The sequence below is a fragment of the Sorex araneus genome, chromosome 6 (genome assembly GCF_027595985.1).
Source record: "Sorex araneus isolate mSorAra2 chromosome 6, mSorAra2.pri, whole genome shotgun sequence".
NCBI classification, from domain to species: domain Eukaryota; kingdom Metazoa; phylum Chordata; class Mammalia; order Eulipotyphla; family Soricidae; genus Sorex; species Sorex araneus.
The window spans coordinates 70708725-70735047 of NC_073307.1; the positions used below are offsets into that span (position 1 = coordinate 70708725).

The 26323-nt window shown below is 38.7% G+C and overlaps 1 protein-coding gene across 1 annotated transcript in view; it reads right to left on the minus strand.

The window, feature by feature from the left end:
- PDZRN4 (PDZ domain containing ring finger 4) overlaps nucleotides 1–26323 on the minus strand; it is a 175669-nt gene that overhangs the window by 48001 nt on the left and 101345 nt on the right. The gene's annotated exons all lie outside the window — the stretch shown is intronic.

The window sequence follows — 26323 nt, forward strand, 5'->3', positions numbered from 1 at the left end:
CTTTTCTAATGAGAAAGTGGACATCGTAATTGCAGTTTCTCTCTACAGTATTTTATAATAGTAGGTAGGAAGCTTTTCTTGGTTATCCTAATGTGAAAAAAACGTGGTGTTGTGGTTTGCGATAGGGGTATTGAATGGCCATCGTGTTCAGTCTCTAGTCTATTTTCAGCACACATCTCCCTTCCCACGCGGCATCTCTAACCATATTTTACTTGGTGTTCCCTTCTCTATCCAGACTGCCTTTCCCCCAGCTGTGAGGCCAGCTTCCAAGCCATGGAGCCAACCTCCTGGTATTATATACTGCTATTCTTGGGTGTTAGTCTCCTAACACCTGTTAGGAGGTGTTAGGATGAAAAACAGGAGTCAAAAGTTGAATGAAACAAATAGTATATGTTAATGCTACCACAGATTATTTTCTAAAATTCTGCTTCAAAACCCAGGATAAAGTCATATAATTTGCAAAATTCTCAATTCTCTTTTAAAGTAAGAAAGGGAATCATTGATATATTGAATACTTGGTGGACTCTTCCAACAAATAAGAGCAGAAGAGATAATTTTTGAAGTGTAAGGCACAGATAAAAGAGTTATTTCCGAGGAGTTTATTTTAAGATGACACTGAAAGGCCTTTGCATTTGGAATCTTGGCATAAGAAAGTGACAGTGTGATGCATACTTAAGATTTTCCAGTCGTCTTTGCCAGCTGAGAATACCAAGAGCCAAAAGTTAACTTTTCAAACTTATAACCCTATAACCCTAAAAGATAAATATGCATTAGCTTCTAATTTAAATATTTAAAAAATAAAACCATTAAAAGCATTTGCGGGATTGGAAGATGAATTTGTATAGTCACGATCACGAAATCCTGTTAATCGTTGATTTCTCGAGCGGGCTCAGTAACCTCTCATTCATCCTTTCCCTGAGATCTTAGAAGTCTCTCTCAACTTGGCCCTTCCAACGATGTTGCACTGGGGGCTCTTTCAGGGTCAGGGGAATGAGATCCAGCTTGTCACTGGATTTAGCATATGAATACACCATGGGAAGCTTGCATGGCTGTCCCATGTGGGCAGAAAACTCTCAGAAGATTGCCAGTTTCTCCCAGAGGGAGAAGTAGGCTACAAGATATCTTCTGAGAGCTTGCTTTTAAGTCTCTGGATGTTGGCTGTTGATGGAATTACACACACCTGGGTTCCTCTGCCGATAACTTCATGTGTGAGGCCTGTCCGAAAGTATGGAGAGGGGCCTCCAGCATGGCTGTGGCTAGGTTCCGGTAGTCTTCGGCCACCGGGAGCTCTGCTCGGGGTGGGGAGGGAAGCTGGAGCCCATCCCCTCCCAGGGGCCCCGGGGAAGACAGCCAGGCGTGCGGGCAAGAAACTCTGTATAGTATTAAGAGGCAAATTAATAGTGTTTCAAGAAGAATCAGGCTTTAAGCAAACTCAAATGAGTAGAAACGGAAATTATATTTCAATATTCAGCAATTACTTGTGTCCTCAATTCACATTTTAATGCATGAGAAATTGGTAAGAATTTTTTAAGGTGGCAGAGAATTAAACTGCACGTTGGGGCCTTCTAGAGAACAGGGTGGGTGGGACATGAATAAAGTGAAAGATTTCCAATGATTTGTAACCAATTAAGCTGATGGAAAAATTAGATGGCCTAAGGATGCAATATTGTTTGGGCCCTACAGTGCAAGGGGTTATCCTGCACCAGTGCTGCTTGGGACCTACAGGTCTACATCAGGCGGTGAAGAGGGGACCTCCAGAGATGCAGCAACAGAGGCAACTAAGTGAAGGTCAAGTTAAGGCAAAGAGCAAATCTGGCAGGCTACAAGAATGGAGTGTTCAAGTCCTTCAAATTCTTATCAGATGTTTAAAACAAAATGAAAAGAAAGGAATAAAAAAGAAACTAGGAGGGAAAGATCCAAACAAACTTCATTCATGTTACTTTTTTAAGATAAAGTACATGAACATATTTCATATTCCTGTAACAATTCTTCTACATGGTGGCTTACTTGAAGCACAATGCTTCAAGTGCTTATACCCAGACCCTATCATTCAAAAGACATGGCGTTTCTCTATGAACATTCATTTTAATTTCCTTTAAAAATATTTTCTCATCAAAATGATTAAATTGAGATTTGCAATGGAATCCTATTGACAGCACTACAGATTCTTGTATGTTACCTCCCTAATATCAAGAATGATTTTATTAGTGACTGAGAACAGGTATTTGCTCTGTATGTGACCAATCGGGGTTCAATTCCTGGCATCCCATAGTGTCCCTTGAGCTTGGCAAGTGTGAATGCTGAGTGCAGAGATAGAGATAATCCCTGAGTAACTCGGGGTGTGGCCCCCAAGCCCCAAAATAATCCAATTAATGGTATCTTTTACTATTTTGCATGAGGAACCCAGACTTCAGAGAGGTTACAGGAGGCTAAACTGCATATTAATTCTAAATATATTTATACACAATTTTCCTTCCATTTAGTATGCAATAATTAGTCCTTCACTTTGTTGGGAATTAAAAAATAACATTTTTTTCTTGTACTTTAATAGGCCAATAGTTTTATAAGCAATAAATATATGCTGAATAAAGACAATTTATTTTCTTACTTTTTAATAGGGGCCAGAGGTTCTTGAGAGCCTGAGGCCACTCCAGGTGAGGTGAAGATGCAGCTGATGGTCAAGCTCGGAGCCTCACAATGTGCTCTACACCTTGAACTACATCCCTAGCCCTGAAAATAAATTAAAACATGAAAACGGAGTAACAATGAAATAAAACTTCAGAAAATAAAGCATGTGAAAGTCAGATAAAATCTTAACTTTTGATGGTAATTTCTGCTATGGAATTTTATTGAACAGTTAGACTTGGGTTCTAAAATAGTAGTTTTTAAAATAACGTGTATCAACAGAAAATATAAAAACACCTTAAATGTCAGTCTGAAGTGGTGAAATAAGATGTTTTCAAACTTCAGTGGTATTAGAAAAGTGAATATAGTCAATAAAAGTGAGTACCAACTTTGTGACGTTTATCTTTTTATTCCCCCAATTTATCCCGTTTGTGATGTAAAGTGTATATTTATTTTTTGTATTTAATTTGATTCATTTGTTTAATTTTTTATTGAATCACCATGAGATACAGAATTACATAGCTGTTCAAGGTCAGGTTTCAGTCATACTGTGTTTCACCACCCATCCTTCAATCAGTGTACATTTCCCACCACTAATATTATAATTTTCTCTGTTGCCACCCTCCCCCAACCTATCTCTATGGTATGCACTTTCCTTCTCTGTTTCTATGTCTCTCTGTCTCTGTCTCTATCTCTCTGTCTCCCCTTCTGGGCATTATGATTTGAAATACAGATACTGAGAGATTATCATGTTTGTTCCTTTACCTACTTTCAGCACACAGTTATCCAGAGTGATCATTTCCTGCTATCTTTGTCATAGTGGCTCCTTCTCTATTCCAACTGCCTTTTCTCCAGCACTTCAAGCATGCTTCCAAAAGTGGATCAATCCAATGGACCCTCATTTCTATTGTCCTTGGGTAATATTAGTCTCATTTTTTAAATATTTCACAAATGGTCCAATCATTCTGTCTTTCTTTCTCCTTCTGACTCATTTCACCCAGCATGATATTCTCTATGGCCATGCATTTATAAGTGAATTTTCTAATTTCAGTTTTCCTAACAGCTGCATAATATTACATTGTGTAGATATACCATAGTTTTTTTTTAACCAGTTATCTATTCTTGGGCATTCAGATTCTTTCCAGATTCTGGAGAGTTTCATCTGTACATACATTACTGCTTTAACATCTTTATCTTATAACATTTTTATCTTGGTAGTAAAGCTATTTGCTTCATCACCAAAAAATACATACTGACATAAGATGGGGTAATTTAAATTTTCAATTGGGCAAATATAATGATGAATTTGAAAAGCATGTCTAAAAAATTTCATCTCTAATACCAGTTAAAAACATAAATTTTTAGTAAACCTAGTCTTGGATTTAGAAAAACCAAGTTTTAGTTTAATTTTTGACACCTTTTTAAAAAAATTTGACACCTTTTATGCTAATGTTAGATTGCAAATTGAGCATTATTTTATTGTGTTTGTATGTTAAAAATATTTTAGCTCTTGTGTGACAAAATTCTTTGAAGTAAAAATTATAAGAAAAAACATTATTTGTTGGTTGAAATAAAAGTTAATATTCAAGGTCTTAAAGCGCTAACATATTTTTATAATACCCAAAAGGGGAGAGGAGAGAAGGAGAGAGGGTGGCAGAGAGAGAGAGAGAGAGAGAGAGAGAGAGAGAGAGAGAGAGAGAGAGAGAAAGAGGGAGAACATATTTCATAATGCCTAAAGGAGAGAGAAAGAAAGGCGGTGGGGGGGGGGCGGAGAGAGAGAAGAAAAGTGCCTGTCATAGACAGAGTGGGGGAGAGGGGTGCAGGACGGAAACTAGGGATATTGGTGGTGGGAAATGTACACTGGTGGAGGGATGAGTGCAGGAACATGGTATGACTGAAACCCGGTCATGAACAGCTTTGTAGTTGTATATCTCATAGTGATTCAATAAAACAGAGATCTATGTTATTTCATAATAATCTCCAGTTATGGAAAGGCAACTGTATATAAACCGCTCCTATTTGTGATATGATGATATGAAGGCTTCCGGAGAAGCATTGTTATATAAGCCATATTTAACCTTCTGAACATAAAGTGAATGGTAACAAAGGTATTCTTAAGTTATTTGGAGTTCCTCAAACTCTTATAGTTCTGATTACTTATAGATGTTTTAGAAATTATATGCCACAAAAATTCTTGCCAACTGTGTTATAAGATTTTTAATTGTGAGCATTTTAAAGCTGTTTGCTATCTGTACAATTGCTCTAATGTCTAATTAGAGAAATATATGAGTAAAAGGTTTTGACAGATGCTCTAGAGTACAGATTTGCCAAAGAATTGAAGTTAACATAGCAATTCTTTTGCAAAACTTGGACACTTAAAATTTCAGGATAATGAGATTTTTCTCATGTGACTAAATAACTATTTACAACAAATAAACTTTTATAATACATCATAAGCATAACAAGCATTTGCTTTTTTCATATTTAACACCTTATTGTGCTTTTAAAAGCTTTAGAATAACATCTTGATTGCATAAGCAGAGGAATACAAATAATGCTGTCTTTGTAATAATTTAGAAAGTGTTTATAATCCTAAGATTTTGGTATAGAATGTTTAGAGGCAATATTACTTTGGAATTTAAGATTAACATCAACAAACATAATATAGACCCAGGTATTATTTTATTTGCAGGTCTTGTTTCTATTTCCACCCTTCCTTACCATGATGTTGGACGATGGCGATATTTAAAGTAGCACCCTGTCTATTTCGAGCAACAAAAATAGTGGGGACTAGAAAAACTAACAACAACAACAAAAAGAAAACAGTTTCCCCTTCTCTTAGAATCCCCCGAAAAGATAGAGGGTCATTTTATCAGAAAGCAGATAGTTTTTGTACAAGACCCCACATTCCATAGAAATGTATAAATGATATAAGTATCAGGGATTAAAACATGTTAAAAATAAATGTTAGCAAGGACAACTTTCTTGTCCTGAAACTTATAGATAAGGGAAATTTATCCTTTTCCCCCTAATATTCACTCTTTTTAGGTTTCCAGAGAAGTTGGAGTGTGGTTCCACAGACCAGCCTAAGAGGAGATTTTATTATTCGTTTGACACTTCCAAGTCTATGGCCCTTCCTATCTTCTCTGTTCTCTCCCTCTAAGGCCCATTCTTAGAACTTGTGGACAGGATTGTTGTTTTAAAGACATGAAGCTGCAATCTTTTAACATGTCTGTTTGTTGACAAATAAAGAAAAGAAAATTAGATTTCCTTGTTTGAAGTGCAATCAAATTTTACTTCTATCATTCTACTGTTTATTTATAAGACAAAGATAAGTAAAGTAAGTCCTCCCTATTGTATAAATTCAAAGAATTATGATGTTATCCCTAATTAAAACAAATAAAAATCAGATGATAATATGTGTGTGTCATAAAACAGCACCCAGCATGTATTTAATGAATAGATGAGCTTAAAATTGCCAGAAAGTTAAGAAAGACTCATTTTCACTTCCTTGTTTTTATATAAAACTTCTTTCACTTAAATTAATTATAAGATGCCAGAAGAAGAATAGAGGCATTTCAGGGAGAATAAAACAAAAAACAGGAATAAACAGAACAAACATTGCTTGCTGAATAGTAAACAATTTGTATGACAGGAACATAACACTCTATAGTGCAAGAGAGAGAAGCATAGACAAAGACAGATGAAAGAATTTTATATGCTATGGTGTGAGCACTTCATTATATAAAACTCTGGACTGTATAATACTCAGCAGAATGTCAGAGGATCTGAAAACCTGAAGCTTTAAAATATAATGTGTGAATGGTGTGTGTGTGTGTGTGTGTGTGTGTGTGTGTGTGTGTGTGTGTGTGTGTTTCTTTTTTGGTGCTAGAGCAATAGTACAGTGAGTAAAGCACTGAAGTTGCATGAGGCCAACTTGGGTTCAGTCCTCAGCATCCCACATACTCCTGAAGCACCACCAGGGGTGATCACTGAGTGCCCAGCCAGGAGTAACCTCTATGTATATCAGTGGTTAAATAAACAAACAAACAAAAAAAAATTTTCTTGGAGTGCTGGTATTTGTGGACATGAGGTTGAAAGTGGAGAAAAGAACTGAGCAATTCTGAAACTTTAGAACTTACCTTTATATTAATTAATCATATATCTAAGAAGAGTTAATGTGTAATAAATGTTTTTAAGTGGTTTTATTTTTTTAATGTTTTTATTGAATCACTATGAGTTAGCCAATTACAAAGCTGTTCATGATTAGGTCACACAGCGTTCCAAATACCAGTGTATATTTCCCAGCACCGGTATCCCCAGTTTCCTCCCTTCACCCCCCACCTCACCCCAGGCCTGCCTCTAAAATGTAGTAAGTGCTTTTGAAATCTTTGTTCTTTCTAATGAAATAGGGGATGGAGTATAGTGGGGGAAGAAAACAACTGAATCAGCTGAATATCATTCTGAGTCATCAAGGCCAAATCATTGCTAGATAAGCACAGTGCTGACTTGGAAAGCTTACAGTGTTTGTAAGTTTGCTGAGCTTATGAAGACAGATTCCATCACCAATCCCACCACCAGTGTTAACTTCCTTCCATGAGTCCCCAGATTCCCTCTAGATGAGTTCCCAGATTCCCTAGGCCCCAGCTTGCCATCTCGACAGGCATCTTTTAAATTTGGTTCTTAAAGTTTCAGTCTTAATGATACATTTTAAATGACATTTTCAATGCATATATCTCTGAAGCATGGCGGAGCTTGTCAAACTACCCGTGGCATATTTAATGTGTGAAAAACAGTAGGAACAAGTCTCACAATGGAGACATTACCGGTGTCCGCTGGAACAAATCGATGAACAATGGTACGATACCGAGACAGTGCTAGAGTGTTATAACTCTGAAATTTTAATGATTTAGTATTGGAGCTGGAGCAATAGCACAGCGGATAGGGTGTTTGCCTTGCACAAGGCCAACTCGGGTTTGATTTGATATGCCAAAAATAGTAACAAGTCTCACAATGGAGATGTTACTGGTGCCCGCTCAAGCAAATCGATGAACAATGGGACAACAGTGCTACAGTGCCGTATTGATATAATAAATTTACTTGTATAACATTATAATTTTTGCCTAGGAACTTCTAGGACTGTGCATCAGGCTGCACTAAGAGATGTGAAGGACTTACTCCTGTTTCTCATGGAGAAAAGTAGGATAATGTGAGTGAGTGCTGGACTCTCCTATATGGGTGGGACACTCCGAAGGAAACCCACATTTTTTCTAGGTATTTTGGAATACTGAAGTATGCTGTATGACTGAAGGAGGGGTTGACTAAGAGAGGCGTGGATCAAATTCAGCAGGTAAAGCACTTGTCTTGCACATGGAGGACTTGGGTTCAACTCCTGGTATCCCATGTGGTCCCCAGGTATGAGTTTATGTGTGGGGATTGTGCAATGTGTGTATTTGGTGGCAGAGAATTGCCTCCCCGGTCTCCACAGTAAAAGAACGAAGACAGGAGACCACAGGCTGACCATCAAAGTGACCCATTTAATGTAGAGCTGCCAGTATACTTATATCACGTCTTAAGGGGTTTAATGTATAGGACTACACATAGGTGTGGTTGATCATTTACAGGGGTAAAGCATTTAGGGGGAGGCAATTCTCTTGAGGTGGGAGGGATTAACTCAAGGAAACACTCTGTCCCCAAGGACATCTATATTGCTCTTCTCTTTCCCTTTCATTGAGCATGCTAAACAATTAAGTTTACTTATTATTAATACTTAAAGTTATTTGGATAAACACAGTAAGAGATATAGATTCCAAAATTTATTTCTCTGGGCTCCGAGTAACCAAGATTAGCTTGGGAAGTTTTGACAATGAGAGGAAAAACACAAAGGAAAAGTTAAAGATAAAAATTTAGGGGATTATTGGTGGAGATTTATGGGCACTGGTGGAGGGATGGGTAAACAATCACTGTATGAGTGAAATGCAAACACAAAAGTTCATAAGTTTGTAACTGTACATCACAGTGATTCTCTAATAAAAAATTTTTTAAAATTTAGGGGACTAGGGGTGCTCACAAGAACACTGTAAACTTCTCTGGAAAGAGGAAAAAGGATAAATTCACTGATAAAGCCTATGAGTTAATATCCAACACCCAGGTATGCCAGCATGACTCCTGAGTGTGATTACCAGGAGTAACCTCTGAGCACCACTGGGTGCGGTGGAAAAAACATCAAATAATGTGTTACAAAAGAATAAAAGTTTTAAAAACTCAGGTAAACCCAATAAAAAACTACAGATTACAAATGTAATAGTACAAATAAAGAAGCTACTTTGAGCAATTATCTATGAACAAACTGAATCACCTAGAAAAGTTGATAAATTCTTAAAACAGAAAGATTACCTGTACTGCATCAGTAGAAACAGAATGTATTAAGGAGATTTAGGCATAATATAAGAAAAGAAAAATCTGCAAAGAAAAATCCAGGATCAGATAACTTCACTAATGAATTGCACCAAAAATTAAAGAAGAACAAATCACATTTTTTCAAAAAAATTGAAAAGGAAGGATCCCAAGTAGTAAAAGCTATCTTGAGAATGAAGAACAAAAGTTGGAGGCATCACACTTTCTAATTTAAAACTATACTATGAAGCTATAGTAATAAAATCAGTTAATGGCATTTAGCATTGATAAAGAAATAGACACACTGATCTTGTAATACTTGTGAAATAATAAGACATGTTAAGAACAAAATCTTAATAAGTGGTACTATAAAAACTTGGTAGTCACAATTAAATGAATTAAAGTAGATGTCATCTTTCATAATTTTAATGGACTAAATATGAATACAAAAAGTAATCTGAAATTGCAAAACTATTGGAAGAAAACATAAAAGTCCCTTGACCTATTTTTGTCAGAAATTGGTTCAATATAGTATGAGACATAAAGCATTGTATGTCCTTAATAATCAGAATGTTCTTTGTGTGTGTGCGTGCGTATGTGTGTATGTCTGTGTGTGTGTGTGTGTGTGTGTGTAATGGGCCACATCTGTCTGCTCTCAGAGATTAGTTCTGGTTCTCTGTTCAGGGATCACATTTGGGACCATTTAGACCATCTATGGTGCGATGTATCTTAACCTTGTCAGAAAGATAGCACAGCGGTTGGGCATTCGCCTTTCACAGGGCTGAACCGTGTTTGATTCCTCCGCCCCTCTCGGAGAGCCCGGCAAGCTACTGAGAGTATCGAGCCCTCGCGGCAGAGCCTGGCAAGCTACCCATGTGTATTGGATATGCCAAAAACAGTAACAATAAGTCTCTCAATGAGAGACGTTACTGGTGCCAGCTCGAACAAATCAATGAACAACTGGATGACAGTGACTATTTTTTTCGGTCTGAATTTGGGCGTTTCATTGATTAAAAACCCATAAAAGTTATCTGGCTTAGTTGATAGTCTGGTAGAATGTCTGCCAGTAGTTTCTGGAACCAAAAGTAATACGCTGGTATCGACCCCAGCTCGAGGTTCCACCAGCGTCCCGTTGTTCCAAGTACATAATAATTTATTCCCTTGTATCCCATTCCCATGCCACCAGGTCCGTGTCAGCTTAATGGACATCATACTATGGTTAACGCCACGCCGCATTTCTTCCTGAGAAAGAAGGATATTTCTTCTCAGCCGGCGTGGGGATATGGCTTAGTTCAGTCTATAGAGATGGCTACCACTTTGATTGCCTTCAATATTTCAGCAAAAGACTTACTATTCTTGTTAGGATTTCCCACCAAAGTCCGACCAGTTAAAAAGGAACCATTTCATATTGGTTATGATTAAATGACATTAGGTCACGCAGCCATGGCAGCGGCCTCGCAGCTTTGAATTTCTGTATAAAGTCCAGGGAAAGTACAGCCAGAAATTACATGTCACTACAAACTTTAACCCTATTATGGCCCCCCCAAAGTCCAACCCGTTACAAAGGAACCATTTCATATTGCTGATGATTAGATGACATTAGGCTGCCGTGGCCGCACGGTTTTGTGTTTCTATATAAAGTCCAGGGAAAATTCTGCCTAAAATTCTATTGCTACAATCTTTTACCCTTCAACAAAAAACTCAGTACTATTGTTTGGAGTTTCCCCCCACAGTAAGCCCTGCTAAAAAGGAACATTTACACGTTGCTGACAATCAAGAGATATTAGGTCGTGCGGTTTTGGATTTCTATATGAAGTCCAGGGAAAATTCTTTTGGTAATTGCATCACTCGCTGGCGGCGCCTGGGCCAGTAGCTCCGAGCTTTCCCGGGCTTCCTGCATAGTCTAAAAACCAGCTGTTGCCTCGCTGCGTTCAAAAAGAAAGAGTTGAGAGAGAAAAGACCATACCCCGCTGGCAGCACCTGGGCCAGTAGCTCCAAGCACACAGTTTGGAGGCATTTTGGGGGCGCCGCTCATGTCCGAAGTAGTTCAGTTGCCTCCGGGGTCGATCTCGCGTGGCAGCACAAAGGAGCGTCCCCACATGGCTCTGTGCTTAAATATCCTCGCACAGGGTGGATCTGGAAGTCCCTCCCCATCGGCTTTCCTGGGCTTCCTGCATAGTCTAAAAACCGGCCATAAGAATCACAACAGACTTTCTATATGACATCTTACAAGACAGGAAAGAGTGGCATGACATACTCAAAGTACTGGCCGAAAAATATCCCTTACAGTTTAGAGTCCACTACCCTGCCAAGATATTATTTTGTCTTGAGGGAGGGATAAGAAACTTTTCAGGCAAGAACTGACAGAATTTGCAATAACTAAACCAATCCTGCAAAAAAATTAATAAAAGGCCACTTATAAAAAGACTCTCTCCCAAACAACTGTGATACACTCACACACATACACACACATATACACACACGGAAATTCAGCCCTTGATGTCAATAACTAACCTTCTCTATAAAAAATCAAAGAGTAACTGGATGGATCAGGAAAGAAAATCCATCCTTTTTATACGAAAATGAAGCACACATAATCTCTCAGGATAAATAGAGTGAAAAGATGGAAAACAATCATACAGGCCTAGAGAAAACAAAAGACACACACACAAAAGTCTGTGGCAGCCATATTTATATCACACTATATTTTATTCAATATAAAGAAAGTAATCAGGGATATTTATGGACATTACATATTGGTCAAGGAAACAATAGGTCAAGAAATATTATCACCCACATCTGTGCACCAAAGGAAGTCTCAGAAAGTTTCATAAAACTTCTGCTCACAAACTAAAGAGAGATATTGATGGAAATACAATAGTAGTGGGATCCCTCTGAGATCAGGTACAAGACAAAGATATCTACTCTCTACTTCTGTTCAACATAGTATGAACAGAAATCCTGAATACAGCACTCAGGCAAGAATAACAAATCAGAGAGATACAAATTAGAAAATATTAACTCAAACTGTCATTATTTGCAGATGACATAATATATATAAAAGATCCTAAATATTCTGCAAATAAGCTCCTAAAATGTATGAATCAATACAGCAAAGTGGCTGGGTACAAAGTCAACATATAAAAGTCAGTCATGAGGACCAGGTGTTGGCTAACTACTTTACATACATTGATTTATCTAGTTATTATCATAACCATTTGAGGTAGATCTTACTATAATTTGTTTTATTGGTAGGGAAATTGCATAAGGTCTTCCCAAGTAACACGATTAAGAATAAAGATGGCTGCCTCTGAACCTTGGTAGTGGGCTCCCAGGTCATCATATACTGAATTATCATAAGACTTAGAATATCTACAGACTTCCTATCCTGAAAGGAGGTTCAGGGGGAATTTTTGGAGGTTTCATAGCAGTGATAAGAATTACAGTCCTCATTCGCCGCTGCCGCCGCTCCAGTATGACCGAGGAGGCCAAAAGAACTATTTTGGATGCCAATAGCCCACTGAACAACTTGCAGTATGTGAACTGAGCGTTTCCGCCAGGCTGCCCCTGCGGGGGCCCGGTATTTCTCTAGGTTTTCCCATCTTATGAGCACCATAAAAGGGTAAAAGATTGTAGCGATAGAATTTCAGGCAGAATTTTCCCTGGACTTTATACAGAAACCCAAAACCGCGCGGCTGCTGCCGTGGCCACACGACCTAATATCATCCAATCATCAGCAATATGAAATGATTCCTTTTCAACGGGTCGGACTTCGGTGGGAAACCCTAACAAGAATAGTAAGTCTTTTGTTGAAATATTGAAGGTAATCAAAGTGGTAGCCATCTCTCTAGATTGAACTAAGCCATATCCCCACGCCGGCTGAGAAGAAATATCCTTCTTTCTCGGGAAGAATCGCGGCGTGGCATCAACCATAGTATGATGCCCATTAAGTTGACACGGACCTTGGAGCATGGGAATGGGATACAAGGGAATAAAGTATTATATACAGGGAACAGCGGGACGCTGGTGGAATCTCGAGCCGGGGCCGATACCAGCGCACTACTTTTGGTTCCAGAAACTGCTTGCAGACTTTCTACCAGACTATCAACTAAGCCAGAGCCCCACGCTGGCCTATGATGGGAAATAACCATCTTTTTCATTTTTTTTCCCCATTGTCAGGCAGTGTGGTGACTACTAAACAGGCGTGAACTCGGTGGCGCGGGATGAGGAGGGGAAAAGTTATGTAACAAACAGCGGGACTTAATATCTCTACATTCTCAGCAATGGAGAACTACCAAACGCTTCTTTGACAGTTGGACTGTCTTTTTCTTTCTGGGGGGAAACCCCAGCAACAATAGCTAGTTATGTGTTGAAACATAGAATGTAACCAAGATAAAGCATAAACGAAGTGAAACTTATCACTTACAAGGGCGGGGACGGGGGGACAGGAGGGGGCGGGAGGTATACTGGGGTGGTTGGTGATGGAATAGGGGCACTGGTGAAGGGAAGGGTGTTTGAATATTGTATAACTGACATAATCCTGAGAACTATGTAACCCTCCACATTCAATAAAATTTAAAAAAAATGTAGCAGCACAACAACAACAAAAAATAATAAAATAAATTTAGTCAAAAAAAAAAAGAATTACAGTCCTCATCCTCTATGTGGTCTCTATGCCTCAAAATTACAATGGAAAGTGTCACAATGCACCTATGAAGCTGTGTAATGCTCAACCTGCACACTCTCGCACGGCAGTCATAATTGTGCCACATGCACTTTACTTGGTGTTTCTGGATCTTTGTGGTTGTGTACAAAAGAACAGGTTGTTTTGTTTGTTTGGTTGGTTGGTTTTTAGGACCACACTGGTGGTGTTCAGGGCTTATCCTGGATCTGTGCTCAGGTATCATGCCAGGAGGGGCTTGAGGGATCCTGTGTGGTGCCCAAGATAAAACCAGGATTGGCCAAGTGCCCTAAAACAGATGACTGGTTAAAGAAACTTTGGTACATCTACACAATGGAATACTATGCAGCTATTAGGAGAGATGAACTCATGAAATTTGCTTATAAATGGATAAACATGAAGAGTATCATGCTAAGTGAAATGAGTCAGAAAGAGAAGGACAGACATAGAAGTACTGCACTCATTTGTGGAGTATAGAATAACATCACATGAGGCTGACATGCAGGGTTAATAGATACCCAGGATGATTGCCCCATAGCTGGAAGACTGCTTCATGAGTGGAGGGGAGAATGTAGATGGAACAGAGAAGGGATCACTAAGAAAATGCTGGCTGAAAGAACCAGATGGGATGGGAGATGCATGCTGAAAGTAGATAATAGAACAAACATGATGACTTCTCAGTGTCTGTGTTGCAAGCTATAATGCCCAAAAGTAGAGAGAGAGTATGGGGAATATTGTCTGCATGGTGGGAAAGGGGGGGGTATACCCGGGATATTGGTGGTGGGGAGTGTGCACTGGTGGAAGGATGGGTGTTTGATCATTGTGAGATTGTAACACAAACATGAAAGCTTGTAACTATCTTATGGTGAGTCAATAAAATAAAATTAAAAAGAAAAATAAAAATCAGTTGTATTTTTATATATAAAAATAAAGTGGGGAAGAAAGCAATCAAGTGGTCTATCTCATTTGAAAAATATCCAAAAACATTAAGTGTCTAAGAGTCAGTTTAACAAAGTATGTGGAAGATCTATAGCATGTTAACTTTAAATCATTTAAGAAATAGAAGAAGAGCTCAGAAAGTGGACAAACATCCCATGATTGGAAGAATCAATGTTTAAAAAATGACTACACTACATAAGCTGTTATGTAGATTCATTGCAATCACTATCCACATTCAGAGGACAGTCTTCCAGGATCTAGAGTAATCTATAATAAAGTTTGTACGGAATCAGAAAAGATGATGTGTGATCAGAAACATGCTAAAAATAAGAAGTGGGAGGTATGTAATGACATAATTTGGAACTGTATTGTAAAGTAATAGTGATAAAAAATGCATGATACTCGAATTAGGATAGGTCCTTGATCAATGGGTAAAAATCAAATATCTTATGGCAAATCCCATATATACGGGTAGTTTATTTTTAATAAATTATCTAAGAACATGAAATGGAGTAAAGGAATCCTCTTTAATAGACAGTCCTGAGAATGTTGACAGTCCTGTAAGAAACTAAAGCTGGACCCATATCTACCACTCACACAAAAGTCAATTTGTCAAAGTGTATCAAAGACCTTGATATCCAACCAGAAAGTATTAAGTTCGTTGAGGAATAAATAGGCAGAATACTTTAATTTGGAATTCAAAGATGCCTTCAATTATCAAATACCACTGGCAAAGGCAACAAAATAAAAAATAAACAAATGAGACTACATACAGTTAAAGAGATTCTGTATGGCAAAAAAAACCCACAAAAATTAAAAATGAGCTAAAACTAAAAAGCTGAATGGTAACAATTATTTGCAGTGAACACATCAAATAAAGGTTTAACATCCTGGATATATAAGATACAAAGATCACTATAGCACTGTATGAAATACAAAGATCAACAAAAAGAAACTTTAAAATCCTATCAACAAATTGGGAGAGGAAATGAATAGATACTTTAGAGTAAGACAGGCAGATGACCAGTAGGCATATGAAAAAATTCTCAGCATAACTTGTCATTAGAAAACTACAAATCAAGATGACAATGAGAGTGGGGCTGGAGTGATAGCATGGTGGGTAGGGCGTTTGCCTTGCATGCAGCCGACCCGGGTTCAATTCCCACCATCCCATATGGTCCCCTGAACACCGCCAGGGGTCATTCGTGAGTGCAGAGCCAGGAGTGACCCCTGTGCATGGCTGTGTGTGACCCAAAATGCAAAAAAAAAAAAAAGACAATGAGAGACCACTTCACACCAATGAGAATGGTAGCACTGTAGCACTGTCGTCCCATTGTTCATCAATTTGCTCAAGCAGGCACCTGTAATGTCTCCATTGTGAGACTTGTTATTACTGTTTTGGGCATATTGAATACACCACGAGTGGCTTGCCAGGCTCTGCCTTGAGGGTGGGATACTCTCATTAGCTTGCTGGGTTTTCTGAGAGGGATGGAGGAATCAAACCCGGGTCAGCCGCGTGCAAGGCAAACAAACACCCTACCCACTGTGCTATCACTCCAGTCCAATGAGAATGATATATATCAAAAATAGTAGGAAAAATATGTGTTGGTGGGGATGTGGTAAAAATAGGACTCTTATCTACTTCTGGTAGGAATGTTGTCTGGTGCAGCCTCTGTAGAAAACAGTATGGATAGTTCTTGATAAACTTAAAATTGATCTGCCGTATGACCAACCCAGCAATTGGCCATCTATCTCCAGGATAAAAGAAAAACTCTCTCAAAACATATGCATATTGGGGCTGGAGCGATAGCACAGCAGGTAGGGCATTTGCCTCGCACGCAGCTGACCCGGGTTCAATTTCCAGCATCACATATGGTCCCCCAAACACCGCCAGGAGTAATTCCTGAGTGCAGAGCCAGGAGTAACCCCTGAGCATAGCCGGGTGTGACCCAAAAAGAAAAAAAAAACATATGCAGACCATTATTCATTGCTGCACTCAGTACAATAGCTAAAAAATGGAATCAACGTAGGTGTCTAAGGACAAATGAGTGGATTATGAAGGCACTGTAGCAATGTAGTCCCGTTGTTCATCTATTTGTTCGAGGGGGCACCAGTAACGTCTCTATTGCGAGACTTGTTACTGTTTTTGGCATATCAAATACGCCACGGGGAACTTGCCAGGCTCTGCCATGTGGGCGGTATACTCTTGGCAGCTTGCTGGGATCTCCGAGAGGGACAGAGGAATCGAACCCAGGTTGGCCGTGTGCAATGCAAATGCATTACCTGCTGTGCTATCGCTCCAGTCCAGATTATGAAGATATGATATATATGTGTGTACATGTATGTATGTATATATATACACATTATGTATATATATATATACATATACACACTATATATATACACACAGTGGAATACTATGCAACTGCAAGGAATGATGATGTCACACAATTTGCTGCAACATAGTTGAAACTGGAAGACAACATGTTGAGTGAAATAAACTAGAAGAAGAAAGACAAACATAAGATTATCTCACTTCTCTGTTAGATGTAGATTACTGGATGAGAAAATGTACTATAGTAAAAGGGGAGTTATTAGATCATTCATGATTCCAGCATTAGAGAGGAAACAGAGTAATCAAGGGGGGAAGTAAACAAGCAGAGCTTCAGTTATACCAGAAATAAGAGTGAGGAAGATAGCCATATACCCAAACCCCTATTCAACATGAGGACTAAGTGGTAACCACTGAAACTTCGTAATGTGCCTGTCAAGTTGACAGCTGGGGGCAAAACAGGAGGGTGGGTGGGATGAGGAGGAACTGGGAACACTGGTGGAGGGAAGTTGACACTGGTGAAGGGGGTGGTGTTGAATTACTGTATGCCTAAACGCAGCTATCAGTATTTTTGTAGATTATGGCTATTTAATAATTATTTTTAAAAAGAAACACAAAATTACTTATGCAGGCATTAGTTTATACTGAAAACCATTTTTCCTGACTCTATAAAACTGTTCTTCGAACACAAGTATCTTGAATACAATTATTCAAATGCAAGAAATAACAAGCATTTTCAACAAAAACCATGTCAACATTTTGGTAGAATTTTGGGCTTGATCAATAGTACATCAGGTAGGGTGCTTGCCTGGAGATATCTCTTCACACCAGAGATATTTGAACTCATCAAAAAGAACAACAATCAATGTTGGTGTGGATGAAGGGGTGGATGGAGGGACCTTCATTCACTGCTGGTGAGAATGTTGATTGGTTCAGTCATTTTGGAAAACAGTATGGACTCTACAAACAGGAATTGAACTTATGAGAATATACACCAAGGGCCCAAAAACACAGTGCAGAAAAGTCAACTTCACTCCTATGTTCATTGCAGCACTATTTACAATAGCCAAAATCTGAAAACAACTCAAGAGCCCAAGAGCTAATGGCTAGATAAAGAACCTATTATACATATACACAATGGAATACTACTTGACTGTAAAGAAAGATGAAATAATGCAATTTGCTTATACATGCACGGGTATGGAGAGTATCATATTGAGCATACTGAGTGAAAGGGACAGACACAGAATGATCTCATCTGCAGGATAACATTGGTTTATCCTTTCTCTCTGGCCAAAGGGAGCTTGGGTTTATTGGGTTACACCCATCACAATGCTCCTGAGACACTCCCATTCCTCTGTTTATTGGAATATAGCTCTAAATATTTTAGGTTTAATATTGGTATGTCCTTTCTCCCTTGCCACAAGGAGCTTAGGTTTATTGGGTTACACCCATCATAGTGCACCTGAGGCACTCCCATTCCTCTGTGTTTATCTGTAACCTCTTCTTTGTGCTCTGCTTCCCCAACCGATCAATCACCTTTATCCCCAAATCAGACTCTGTTGACTTGTAAGGTCAGATCCTCCTAGGACACTGGATTTGTATTTGTAAGTGAAATATTGCTTTTCTATTCTCCTTACGTCCTTCACATAGTTACTTTAGAGCAATGTCCTTTTTGTATAGACACAGGAAGACAGTTAACTCTATGCTTTTGGAACTTGGAGGTTAATTGATTCCAAACAATATTCATTCGTGGGAATCTGTTTTCTCAACTTAAATCTCTGTTGCCCTTAGTTCTTAGCACCCTAAAAGCAGGGTCCTGACAAGGGACTGGATGGATCCAGAGTGAGCTCTGAGCTACCCTGGCATCAAAATGGGCCACGCCAAATACCATAATACTTAACTATAAGAGCATGGTCATGGACAAGTTCTGTCGTGATCCAAAGAGTAACAACTAGATTAGGACCCTGTTATTGTTAGGAGAGACGAATCTGGCCTGAGCACTGTAGTCTGAGATCTGTAGTAAGATGTCGCCAGGAGAACCATCCTGTAAGCTTAATGTATCTCTTACTGAGTCCACACAAAATGACTAATATCATTAAAGAGTAGAATTAAGATCAAAGTTTAAATGGTTGTTGGACTAAGGAAAGGAGAAACGCACCCCTACATGGTATTTTGTCCTTAGGCGGGTCGTCTTGCTGAATGAGAATTTTTCCTAGAAGAAACTTCCCCTGAAGGAAGGACTCTATATCTGTTGATTGTATGACCACACCTATGTGTAATTGCTACCGTAACACCTCATAATTTGGGGATATAACTAAGCCTGTAAGAGTGGGCAGGGAGAGGAGGGTGGAGGAGAATAGGAGAACAATCAAGATAAGATGGGAATAAACTGCAACTGAGCACCAACCAGCCTGGCCCTCATTTCCTCCTTCTCCCGCCCATTGCCATTAGCAGTACTGGTTGGGGGAAGCTGTGCAAGACCACAGAACACAGGCAGCAAAAGAGCGCGAAGATTTTGTATTCATATTTTGAATACTCACTCATTCACATGTAAGACATAAAGAAACATAGTAGGTGAATAGCTAAAGTCCAAAGGCAATAGAAACAAAAAAGAGAAGAACTGGCCTTGAATAGGAAGCTTGCCACCGTGAGGTGGTGGTGGGGAGGAGACGCAGGTCAGGGAAGGAACCACTGCAACAATAATACAGGAGAATCCTCACCCGGGACCAGAACTAGGTGCTGAAAAGAGGTATCAAGACATACGTGATACTCTAGTGTTTCACTAACAGTATTTTAACCACAGTTTCTAAGAATGAAAAAAGAAAAAACAAAAAGTACCTGCAATAGAAAAAAACAGGGGGGCAAGAAGGGGAGACATTGGTGGGGTGAGTAAAAACTGTGAAGGTATTGGTGTAGGAACATTGCACACCTGAAACTCAACCATGAATAACTTTGTAACTGTAGTTCATGGTGATGCAATAAAAATAATATAAAAATTACTAAGTTTGACATCCAAAACAACTCCTCTTTGTTTCCCCTCATTTCTTCTCTCTCTCTAGAAGAGTTTAATAAAAACAAGTATTACTTGGGTTAGACAAAGTGACATAAGTAACAATTAGTCTTTTTCATAATATCCAAGAATGAAAAAAAAACCCTAAGTGCTGACAAAGAAAGAATAGAGGAAAAATCTAATGTGCACACACACACACACACAAAAAAAACCACACAAATGAAATGTATTCAGCTTTGAGAAAGAAGGAAATTATAACACTGTTTATAACAGAGTGGAGGATTTTAACATCGTGGAATTGTCATAGCATCGAGAGAAAAAAGGAAAGAAAAGAGGAATATACATCTGATCACTCATATGTTGAACATAAAAAACAAAATTAAATGGTTAAGTTAAATGCTAAAAATAATAAATAGTTAAATGTTGAAACAAGAAGTGGCTGGTGGGCCGGAGCGATAGCACAGCGGGTAGGGCGTTTGCCTTGCATGCGGCCGACCTGGGTTCGATCCCCAGCATCCCATATGGTCCCCCAAGCACTGCCAGGAGTAATTCCTGAGTACAAGAGCCAAGAGTAACCCCTGAGCATCGCTGGGTGTGACCCAAAAGGAAAAAAAAAAAGAAGTGGTTGGTTAAAAGAGTATGATCTTTTTTAAAAGGACCAAAACATTTTACAGAGAATATCTGCTGTAACTGAATATTAATTCCAGATTTGTTTCAAAATTGAATTGTATTCAAACTATGAAAAGTAATTTCTTGTTAAGTAGTTTCATGTACCTAGCATTGGGGATTCTTGTTTCTTGTTTCATTAAAGAGTGAGTCTTAATTATTAACAGGCAACATCATATCTAGATAGATTAACCTTGGCCTTCACAGCCTACACTGGAGCCATATAGCTCTGCCAAAAATACAAAGGAAAAGGATATTTATCAATGCTGACTGCACTGATGACAAAATTGCTTTAAAAATTACTGAAATCTAGTCATTGTTTATTCTTTTATTGTTTTGGATAAATAGCTGATTGAGCCAGTATCTTGTTTATTTAACTAAATGAGATCTTATCGTATACTTTTCTCTCATGTTTTGTATATTTTTGCAGGGGTTCAACTCCAGAAAATACATTGCAAAAAGTGACTCTTCTTGTGACTTCTGCTATTTGCATTGGATTTGCCAAAAGAATGTTACTTAATATGAGAAATTCCCCCTCCTAACTTTAGACATTGACCCAAGTTTTTATTTAATGTGTACACAGAATTGTGATAAATGCTGTGTTTCTTCTCTTGGAACATTTAATAGCTCTTCACATAAGGTGCTACATACCTTTTCATTTTGGTGACAATCTCTAGATAAGAGGAACTCTATGTATTCTTTCTTTTTTTTTTGCTTTTGGGGTCACACCCAGCGATGCTCAGGGGTTACTCCTGGCTTTGCACTCAGGAACCACTCCTGGCAGTGCTTGGGGGACCATATGGGATGCCGGGGATCGAACCCGGGTCGGCCGTGTGCAAGGCAAACGCCCTACCTGCTCTGCTATCGCTCCGGCCCCCCTCTATGTATTCTTAATACAAGCTATTGGGTATATTTCTTTAGCTTGTTTTAGAGGTGATAAAATTATTTTAAGTATCATTTTTAAGTGATCAAATCTACAAGATCTGAAATTGAATAAAATTATTAGGTTATTTTAGGCTAAAGTGATACTTCATACCATAAAAATATTGTGCTTATTAATTCTCCGACTCTTGTCTGTTAACAATGATTTTCAAGAGTAAAAGCAAACATTGCAGAAAATCCCACATCTTCTTTGAACTCAAGTAAGAGAAAAGATCTTTATTAGGGTTTAGACATAAGAACTCTATGTTTCTTGAAATCTTTGCCTTTGACATATCTGTTACAGATTGGATTTGAGATCTGATTCTACTTGCTAAGGGCTATTTATGATTTATTTGATTAAACTTTTTGCTGATTTGAGGGGGAAATTTAACAAAGTTGAAAATAATTACAAATAGACACCTAGTCCTCAGAGGTATTTCAGTGGCATGGAGCACTTTGACTGTTATAACAGATGCATTGTTTAACTTTTGATACTTTCCCACAAAAATACAATTGAACTCCTTCATTGTTTTAATTAGAACCAAAGTGTCATCATTTTTAAAAAAAGAAACAAATTTTAGCCAGAAGTCTGTTAATGAAGGTTTTTTTCTCTGAGACTTTCCTATAATACCGTAGCAAAATTTAAAACCTAGTAAAATACATTTTTTAGGCAAAATTGGTAGGAGATGGTTAAATATGGGTGTTAGTTACCATAACATTAAAACACTATCATATCATTAAAGAAACATTGACTATTCATGGTGGCTCTTAAAAGCTCTTGTAATCTATCGATTTGATCAATAATATAATTTGGGTCAAAAGTCCGGAAATATGAGAGTCAGTTTGGGTTCACAGAGGGACTGATAAGTAGAACTTTTAAAAGGCACCTAAATGTGGGAAATTTTCCCATAGTAAAAGCCCCAAAGTTAGAACAGTCCCCTGGGTAGAACAAGTTTAGGTTATTTTAGAGTATAAGGATTGAAAATATGTGGCCAAGCAGGAAGTGCCTGGCTAGAGTAGGTAGGGGATTGCGCATGTATACCAAGCTATACATTAATGGGATTGAGAGTCACTTATCACCCTGTGGCCATGGCTTGTAGACAATTAAATCATTGATTGTAATATACCTGTTACTTCTTGTCGTACATATTAACTCTTGCTGTATCTGCTAACTGTTCTTCGCATTTTTAAAATTTTAGACTTTTAAATTTATTTTTATTGAGGCAGGCACTGTTATTTGCAAAGTCAGTCATGACTGAGTTTCAGACCTAAAGTGTTCCAGCACCAATACCTTCACCATATCTATTTCCCTTCATCAATGATCCCCCTGCCTGCCTCTGTGACAGACAACTGCCTCCCCTCTTTTATGCACTATAGTTTACAATACTATTATTGATATGGTCTCAGCACACTACTTCTCTCCACCCAACACTTCTCCCTTCTTGTGGAAAGGGACAGACACTGAATGTTGTCATGTTGTCTCTCACATGATGTTTTTAATGTAGTTAGCATGAAAGACAGCTGGGGACATGAAACTGGTATGCTAACTCCATGACTGGGTAGCCCGGCTCCTTGTTCAGCTGTGAAGGACAGTTTGCTGTGTAGCTGCTACCTCTTGCATTCACAGCAATCAGTCACCCCCCCCCCCCCCACATACACACATACCTACTGAAGAATAAGTTAGGTGGTGACCAGCTGCCACACTTAACTTGTTCATAAATACAGTTCCATGGATTTTCTGGTTTGTTTTATTTGGGGGATTGTCTTAGCAGTGCACCATGTACTGCCATGGTTCAAAACTGGCTGGGGCTGGAGTGATAGTACAGCGGGTAGGGCGTTTGCCTTGAGCTCGGTCAACTCAGGTTCGATTCCCAGCATCCCATATGGTTCCCTAAGCACCACCAGGAGTGATTCCTGAGTGCAGAGCCAGGAGTAATGCCTAAGCATAGCTGGGTGTAACCCAAAAAAGAAAAAAAAAAACAAAAAAAATGGGCCAATCACACGAAACCATATGATTCAGACCTTTGAACTCTACCCAACGTGGTTTTTAAAAATTTTTTTTAAAAAGAAAATGTATCATCCAAGTTCCAGTAAATTTTAGAAATAGTGTTTAGCTAGCCTTTGCAATTTTACCTTAAAAGTCAGAGGTGAAAATGGCTGTATAGCATAAACTATATTAATGCTGTGACAAGTAATAGAAGCACATCTATTTGGGCAAGACCCTCCAAGGCCAGAGTGGTTGCTGTGCATATCCTTTCTCAACGCGCATCTAGATCTAATCCACCTCTCTCTCTAACTTGATTTTTGTTGTAGTCTTTCTATCAGTTTTCCGCTCTCAACTCCAGCTTCTGAATGTATTTGTTAGGTTTTCAAACAGTTTAATCTTGAATTATTTGGGTAAGTGATTAGGGCTGGAGCGATAGCACAGCGGGTAGGGCATTTGCTTTGCACGCAGCAGACCCGGGTTTGATGCCTTTGTCCTGCTCTGAGAGCCTGGCAAGCTACCGGAAGTACCCTGCCCACATGGCAGAGCCTGGCAAGCTACCTTTGGCATATTGGATATGCCAAAAACAGTAACAACAAGTCTCACAATGGAGATGTTATTGATGCCTGCTTGAGTAAATTGATGAACAACAGGATGACAGTGCTACGGTATTATTTTGCATAAGTACACAAATTAAATGGATATTTGTATTACTTAATATAGATTGAAATCACTTGAGGAGTTTTATAAAATTAAACATTTTAATCAACTAAATAAAAGTAAAAATTAGCATAATAAAGACCATAAAGAGTAAAAATTAACATAATACAATACTGTCCTCTTAGATATCAAGTGTTCCACCCATTAAATTTTGGCTGAAAGGAAATAACAAATTTTGTTATATAGGCAGTATGTTGTGGGGTCGTGTAGGAAGGATTATATTATGCATATTTTTGTTTTAACTGAACTTCACTCAATTTTCCTTATTTGATTCTGCCCCACATTCCCCACATCCTGCACCCCCACGTGCATTTTTCCTGTGTTTTGTTTTGTTTTGTTTTGTTTTGTTTGGCGGCCACACCTAATGATTCTCAGAAGTAACTTCTGGCTCTGCACCTAGGAATTACTTCTGATGGTGCTCAGGGACCATATGGGATGCTGGAGATCAAACACAGGTTTGGGACGTGGAAGGCAAGTGTCCTCATGTCCTGCCTGCTATACTACCACTTTGGACTCCTTATTTTATTTGATTTTAATTCTTACTAAGAGAAAGTATTTTAGAATTGTCAGGTTTAAAAAAATAGAAAACGTTTTGTTGAATTTGTGTGACATCATCTAAAGCATTTAAAGGACAGAAAATCATGTGTTCTCTGTCTGATTACCTAAGCTTATTCACCTTTTCAATCCACATAATTTCCAAATGTCAGAGTTGTCTGAACGTTTCTAAGATTTATAGATGGCAGAAGCAGAGGAATATTAAGATAAATCCCCAAACTTTGGTGGAAGCTTTAAGATAATTAACATAGTATCTACAATTATTATATACCATAGACTGAGTAAACGTATATGTACCGTAAAAAGTTAAATATAGGTTAACAATAGGCATGAGGCATGAGGCATGACGTTCCCTCTTCCTAAAAAGTCAATAGAACTGTTCTTTAGAATGTAGTCAAGTAACAAAAGATTCTTTTATTTGTATTGGTCATCTGAATGAGAAATACTATACAATGAACAAAAGTAGTAAGCACAATCTTGGTTTTGAAGTAGGCAGGTAAATAAAGGGACCCTAGCAATGAAGCCAGTGATGTATTTCTTTCAGAAAATGACAAAACCAGGATGCTTATGAAAGAAGTTACTATGACAAAACCAGGATGCTTATGAAAGAAGTTACTTTGACTCCAGTCCTTTTGAATTCAGAATAAAGGCAGCCAGAATCATTGCAAAGAAGTCTTCTCTGAAAGAGAACTTCAACAGACATGAAAGGCTGTGATAAGAATTTGAAAGACTAACAAAAGTTCTGAGATCTTAGCTGGATAACAAACTGCCAGAAGACTCTTACCTATATAGAAAACCTACATTAGTGTAGTTTAAGAAAACAAAAACTTTTCAAGGGATTTTCAAGAATATGTCCTCTCTGGGGTGCCCACATGTAAACATGGGACATGTGACCATGTCTCACTCTCTTCTGGAAGAGTCCAAGTTCTCTACTAAATGTGGTTTATTCTTCTCTTCCCTCCCCTCCCTTTCCCTCCTCTCTTCTCCCCATCCCTTCCTTTCTTACTTCCCTCCTCTCTCCTCCCCTCCCCTCTCTTCTTCCTTCCTTCCTCTCCCCTCTCCTGACCCCTTCCTTTTCCCTAGTCCCCTCCCCTCCCCTTTCCTTACTTTCCTCCTCTTCCCTCATCTCCCCTTCACTCCCCTACCCTCCCGTATCCTTATTTCTCTCCCCTCCCTTCTCCTCTCCTCCCCACAAGCTTCTCCTCTCCTCTCTCTCCAACTCCTCCCTTCCCTCATATTCCTTGAATTTTCTGAACTCCATGAACTCCCTTTGACTTCATTACTCATCTTCATGTAAAATTCTTTCGTGAGAGAGCATATGATCAACCTGGAAATCTGGGCAAAAGCTAGAACTGGCTTTATTTTTCTTAGAAATAGCAACCCTTCACTCCAGCCAGAATCACTGTTTCCCCCCCAAATTTGAATGCTGTGGAACAGGTCCTACACAATGAAAATTGGGTGGGCCTTCATCCAGCCTTCTGGCTGCTAGTG